Source organism: Psittacula echo (assembly GCF_963264785.1).
Source record: "Psittacula echo genome assembly, chromosome: 3".
NCBI classification, from domain to species: Eukaryota; Metazoa; Chordata; class Aves; order Psittaciformes; family Psittacidae; genus Psittacula; species Psittacula echo.
In genome coordinates, this window is record NC_137736.1 from 60,297,604 (window position 1) to 60,305,082 (window position 7,479).

Genomic DNA, 7,479 nt, shown 5'->3' on the forward strand with positions numbered 1-7,479 from the left:
ATCAAACCTCCTAGGGAGGGGAAGTGGGATCTGCAATCCATCTTGTACCGTACTGTGACAACTTCAATTTGAAATCTGATTTTAAAAGTAGGCAATGTTTTGGATACGTTTTTTGTTTGGTTGGTTGGTTTTTGTTTTTTTTTTTTTTTTTTCTTCTACTACTCCCTATCTCCCACTTCAGCACCTCTATGGAGGCAGAGTAGCAGTGACTTTGCAGCTGCCTTTTCACTGTCTTCTAGACCACCGATGATTCATGGACCACAGCAGGAGAGGAGCTCAAAGCATGATGAGCACTGCAGTTGCATGGGGTTGGTGTGAGATCTGATCTTGGAAACATCTAGGGATGAAGACTCCTCAAGTTGTCCCAGTGCTTGACTGGGACCTTAAAGACCATCCAGTTCAAATCCTCTGCCATGCGCAGGGAAACCCTCCACTAGCCCAGGTTGCTCAAAGCCCCATCCAACTTGGCCTTGAACACTGCTAGGGATGGGACAGCCACAACCTCTCTGGGTAACCTGCTCCAGTGTCTCACCACCCTCATGGTTTGACTTGTACCATCTTCTGTCCTTAGCTACTTAATGTGTTGACATGTTGGGGGGTGCCATGCTGAAAGGGGCTGATGCAAGAATAATCATAAACCAGAAGAGGATAAATGTTCTGCCCATCTGCTGGGACCCATGTGGAGCATCATTTCAAATGGTGTCTGTTCTTACCAGTATTTGGCTAAATGTGAAAACAGCTTCTTGCAGTCTGTTCTTTCCTGCCAATCATACTGCCTTGCTCAAGGCCTTTTGTAGAAATTAGGTCTCTGCAGGAAATGGATAATGAGATCAGTTTAACCTTTTGGCAGAGCAGAAGCTATGGAAGCATGCAGTTAAGGGGAATGATCCTTAGCTTAAAAGGAAGCCAGCTGCTAAATAGCATACCAAAATAGCCAATTAATATACATAGTAGAATGAGGCAATGTAATAGGAGAAAATAATTGAAGAGTGTGAATTCTCATTTGCCAAGAATTGGGGCACTGTTGCTAAATGCACTATTAATATTTTTGCAGCTGGTCAACAGCTAATCTCAGATCAGTGCTCACTTCTCAGTGGTATGAGAAGGGTTTTTCAGTCAGCTATCATGGGAGGAGTCAGAGGCAGAGGTCCTGTAAATGGTGCTGAGGCTTGTATGAGTTACTGTCCTGCGTAACACTGTGAAAGCATCTGTGACTCATCCCACCCTGCAGCTGTGCCAGCAGGTGTTATGTGTATGTGTGAGAAGTAATCCTGAACCATAGCCAGGAGCAGGTGATTTGCCATTAGCAGTCAGTCATTCTGGAGGTTTTTTTGTGTGAAATGTAAGTGAACCACTAATAATAAAAAGGTTTTTCTTCATGGTACAGGTCTGAAGTCTACTGCTTACTCAGGTTATGTGTGAAGCCATATTAGGTTCACAGCAGGCTGCCCTGATCCAGGTAAGTCACCACTCAGATTTTCCTTCACCTGGACCTGTTTGCATTCACAATCTGCACCCACGAAACCCTGCTGAACTTTTTACATCCACTTTGCATGCTGAGGGAGAGACGGGTCTTGTGCAAGCAGGACAAGGCCGCGTAAGGGGCTAGGTAAGCTGCGCATTCTCCAGGTACTTAATCCAACCATGGTCAGGGACTGCATGTAGGTGTAAGTATCTGCAGGACTGTGATCACAGAAGGTGAAATGGAGTGTCCTTTGAATACGCGTGCTGTGCCATACCTGTTTTGGTCAGGTCTTCCTTTCCCAAGGCTCAGCTCAGCCTCACCTCCATCCTCTTCTGGTCTGGCCCATCACTTCCTTTCCCAAACACACTCTAGGTGGGTTATTTGGTTGGCTTCTCTGCTGGGAGTAGTTTAACTTAGTTGAGATGATTCATTATGAGAAAGCTGTGCTCGAATGGAATATAGAATAAGCACATGATATTAAGCTGTAAATCAGCATGACATCTGGACACTAACACCTTTATAGAGTTCATGAAGAGAGGATAGCTCTGATCTACAACAATTCCCATTGAAGTTAAGGTGTACTTTTTATTCCTGTATTGTAATCTTAACTTCACAAAAATTTTTCGTTATTCTCTGGAAGTCTTGGGAAGTTGCCTACTTCATAGGCTGTGTAGCAAGAGAAAATGAGACTTCTAATAGAAAGTTCAGTAACTTAGTTTGAACTGCCTCTTGTTTTGTAAAGGGGGTAAGAAAAGCACCATTATCTGAACCTCTTGAGGAATATTTGTTTGGATCGAATCATGTCTAAAGAAACTGCTCTTACTGAGATCAAAGGGGAATGCTTTCCCTTCGTTTCTTTTAAATCGGTACACTACTAAAACTAATCTATTGCCTGTCAGTTGTTTGGAAGGTGGCTGAACTCGTTTCTTGCTACAGCCCATTATAAATCAGTCCTCATTTCTATCTCATTTAGCTAATTCAGTCATCAAAGGCTTGCAGGAGGCATAAAGTATTTTATTGATGCATTTAGCTCTTCACAGAATTATAAAAAATATTGAACTTCTCTAGGTCCATCTATTAGCAGAGGGCTGTTATGATGCAGGAAGAGGCTTCGTTCCCTTCTGAAGACGGCAGAACCAATAAAAAATGCAAGCAAGAGACTTTCTGTAGGCTTGTGTGGGAGACTGATGAATGAGTTGACTCGTTTTCATGTAACGTGTTAAAACGTCCATCACTTAGCACCATGCTGAATTTTTCAGGACTTTGCCTTATTAATTTTAATTTACAGAGATGACTGAAGGAATTGAGGTCTGATAAAAAACAGCAGGAAAAATATCAAGTAATTTTGAGGCTGTTTCTATTTAACACTTCAGGTGTTAAATAAGCAAGGAATTATATGATCTAAGGCAGAGCACTCCACGTAACAGTTATTAATGGACAATTAATGAGATTAATGTAATTATGTATATTTGTGATATATCTGGTTCAATATATCTACTAGAATAAGTCATATTTCTTCCAGTATATTGAATAACTTAAACCCAAAGATGCTTCCTGTGCAGGCAAAAGTTACAGTATTTACTAGAGAGAGGAAGTCTTGGTTTTCCAGGGAGCTTTTGCCCACCGCAAGAGTGAGACTGATGCCTGCTATGGCATGTGTTATCCTGATCCACTCACATAAATATCCACAGGAATACTTTCATTTACAAGGAGGACAGCAAGGCTAGCTATTGAACTTTTCTTCTTGCCTGAGTGCTGTTTTATCCTTCTGTGCAATGGTACAGACTGTCTGGGGGTGTTGGGAAGCTTTATTAATTATCTACCCATATGCAGATTATTTCTGTTATGTAAAGATGAAAGTAGGGATGTCCTGAACCTTCAAGTTGACTATCACTTTCTGTGGTTTAGTTGTGCCTGGCCTCAGGTGATAAGAGAAGCAATTGTGAGGGCCATCTTCAAGGCAGGAGAAGACCAGCAATAGACAGTTGCAAAGGCTGATCTCTGCCATAGTACCAAGACATTGACTGTTTTCATAGAATCACAGAATGGTTTGGGTTGGAAGGGACTTTAAAGATTACCTAGTTCCAACCCCCTACCATGGGCAGGGACACCTTCCGCTAGACCAGGTTGCTCAAAGCCCCATTTTCTTCAAGAAAAGCGCTGGTGGTAAAAGGGTGGAAAGTTTAGTGAGGACTGGGGGAAAGCAAATGTCACTCCAGTCTTCAAAAAGGGCAAGAAGGAGGACCCGGGTAACTATATACCGGTCAGCCTCACCTCCATCCCTGGGAAAGTGATGGAACACCTTATCCTTGATGCCATCTTAAGGCATGTCAAGGATAAGAGAGTTATGAGGGGCAGTCAACATGGCTTTACCAAGGGGAAGTCATGCTTGACCAACCTCATAGCCTTTTATGAGGAAATAACACAGTGGATGGATGATGGCAGAGCGGTGGATGTGGTCTACCTTGACTTCAGCAAAGCATTTGACACAGTCTCCCACAGCACCCTCATAACTAAACTGAGGAAGTGTGGACTGGATGGTCGGGTGGTGAGGTGGATTGTGAACTGGCTGAAGGAGAGAAGCCAGAGAGTTCTAGTCTATGAAGCGGAGTCTAGTTGGAGGCCTGTATCTAGTGGAGTGCCTCAAGGGTCAGTACTGGGACCAGTATTATTTAATATATTCATCAATGATTTAGATGAGGGAATTGAGTGTACTGTCAGCAAGTTTGCTGATGACACTAAGCTGGGAGGAGTGGCTGACACGCCAGAAGGCTGTGCTGCCATCCAGCGGGACCTGGACAGGCTGGAGAGCTGGGCAGGGAGTAACTTGATGAAATTCAACAAGGGGAAGTGTAGAGTCCTGCATCTGGGCAGGAACAACCCCAGGTTCCAGTATAGGTTGGGGAACGACCTGTTAGAGAGCAGTGTAGGGGAGAGGGACCTGGGGGTCCTAGTGGACAGCAGGATGACCATGAGCCAACACTGTGCCCTTGTGGCCAAGAAGGCCAATGGCATCCTGGGGTGTATTAGAAGGGGGGTGGTCAGTAGGTCGAGAGGGGTCCTCCTTCCCCTCTACTCTGCCCTGGTGAGAACACATCTGGAATATTGTGTCCAGTTCTGGGCCCCTCAGTTCAAGAAGGACAGGGACCTGCTGGAGAGAGTCTAGCGCAGGGCAACTGAGATGATTAAGGGAGTGGAGCATCTCCCTTATGAGGAAAGGCTGAGGGAGCTGGGTCTCTATAGTTGGGAGAAGAAGAGACTGCGGGGTGACCTTATTAGTGTATATAAATATATAAAGGGGGAGTGTCATGAGGACGGAGCCAGGCTCTTCTCAGTGGCAAACAATGATAGGACAAGGGGTAATGGGTACAAACTGGAACACAAGAAGTTCCACTTAAACTTGAGAAGAAACTTCTTCTCAGTGAGGGTGACGGAACACTGGAACCGGCTGCCCAGGGGGGTTGTGGAGTCTCCTTCTCTGGAGACATTCAAAACCTGCCTGGACACATTTCTGTGTAACCTCATCTAGGTGTTCCTGCTCCGGCAGGGGGATTGGACTGGATGATCTTTTGAGGTCCCTTCCAATCTCTAGCATACTGTGATACTGTGTGAAATAAGAACAATATGCAAAATGCAGAGTAGGCTTTCATGTCTGGTAATGTCCCCAAACTTCTTTAACTGAGGTGCCTTCTCTCTGATTACATCTACTTAGCAAACTTAATAGGGGTGGGGAATTGCATGTCAATCAGATCCCTATGGGGTGAACTAAGTCCAGATCAAAGTGCTGATCCTGGAAGTGCTTGAGGAAGTTTCTTGTCTTCCTTCCCTCCTGAGAAGAGGGAGAGGGGGAGAGCCTTTGAGACAGCAGAAGAGATGAAGGGCAACAGGCGCAGGCAGGCAAAAAAGGGCTCAGACAGGAGCCCCTTAATGATAAGGCTTAAATTAACTTTTATGCCTTAATGAACAGGCTTAAATGATAGGTCTGCCCATCATCAGAGAAGAAGAGTAGAGGTGAGGAAGAAAAATCTGTATTATGATAAAGATTCAGGGATATTTGCTCTAACTGTCATTCCAAGTTTGCATGGATTTCCTTAGAAAGTCATGCAAGAAACTGGGTCCTGTTATATCCCCTGCCTTGTGCTCTGTACACCTTGTTTTGAAATGCAGATAGTGCCCTGGTGGTCTGGGCACCCAGCTGGATACAGACATTACCTGGCTTGGAAAGCAGGCAGAGGGAAAGTGAGAGTTTTCTGTAGACTCAACTATTCTCCCTTTTCCATCAAGGCTTCCTCAAAAGGCCAATGAATTTTCCCCCTCTGGTGTAAAGGACCCCTTGGAGCAAGTCACACACTCCGTCAATGCTCGTGGATTTTACTCCATTACTCCATCAAACAGGGAACACGTACAAACCACAGCACATCGTGCCCTGGTGATGATGTGGTGATCTGTGCAGATGGGATCCTGGCTGAGGACAAGTGGCTGGTGGGGCTACCTACACTCAGGTTCACCAGAATCCAGGGAGTGCTTGAAGCCACTTTTTGGAGTCACCTTGGAGTTTGCTGGCAGTGAGACAAGCACTTACCTGGAGCACAGCTGCCCACCTGCAGGTGATAAAAAAGTATGGAAGGAGGCAGTACAGTGTGGAAATCCTGTGGTATTGGCCTAGATTTCATGGGGGATGGGGTGCCAGATTTTCCACATACTCCAGCAGGAAAACTCCTAGACTGCTGTGGTATATGTTGTTCTGCGTTTTAGGGAGATGTCCTTGCAGATGAGGCATGGAAATGCTGTCTTTATGGCTGTGCCAACTTTTCCCTACATAAACAACATAGCTTCACTAAGCCTTATATTTCTCACCAAGAAAGTTCATATTTGTGTTTAATGACCATATATAGGTGTTTCAAGGTTTCTGTAATTTATAACTGCAGTGAGCTATGAAACTCTCTGAGGGCGATTGCTACACTAGGGTAGCTGTTTTGTCTATACATATGCATAGGAGTCCTATACTTCTGTACAGGAGTTCTCTGCTGTTGCCACACTTACTGTGTGCCTGCACGGCTGCCAGCATTTGCAGATAGTTTGTGAGTGAATGCTGCTCTTCCATTTGTTAAAGAATCACAGACTTCTGTAAAACTTTTTTAGCCCTGTTTTTCCGCTATGTTACTAATTTCATTGTGATTCAGCTGGCTTTTTTTCATTAAATGTTCTTAATGAAGCATTTTGCAAGATAAAAGGAAAATTTTGCTAGTTCAGATCTTGTTATCATTGATTAAGGACTGGAACAAACTGATGCTATTTAGGGAGACTCCTCCATTAAAGGGCTTGAGCACTGCTTCATGCTTCCTGGAGTTTTCAGGAGAGATGGGAAGGATGAGAAAGTTCTGCAGTATCACCTCTCACAAGCATGCCAAGCAGAAAATAAACACAATTGTGCACAAGATGGCAATGTTCTCCACAAAAAGGACCTTTCCTTCCTTGCTTGCTACAGTCTGTCTACTTTTAGGTGTAACGCTGGTTTCAGCGAAATATCCATGGCAGCACTTGAGATGCTCATTCTGCTGAGTGCCAGGTTGAAGACTCTATGAATACATAGAGTGAGATAAGCATGGCAGCTATATGCTCAAGTATGTCTCACTGCAGGCATGTGTAAACCTGTCCCACGTGTTTCTAACAGCTTTAGCTAATGCACAGGTAGCAGCTTGTTTTTCATGCGTTCTGACCCAACTCTATAATTGCACATAAACATAGTGTCTACAGCATTAACTCTGCAAGACTTTTTTTAATGAAGAATAAATCTGTCACCATGTTGGTCACAATAGCTGGCCATACGCTCTTCTGATTCATCCACCACCATGGCTCCAGGTATCTTGTCAACAAAAACATCACATCCAAATCAGTCTCCAGGGAGGATTCGGATCCAAACCCAGTAAAGGCTGAGGAATGGGCTCAGCCTGTCTTGTAGCACAGCAGTCCTATCCCAGTAAGATGTGAAAGTCTTCACAGGACTGAAGTGT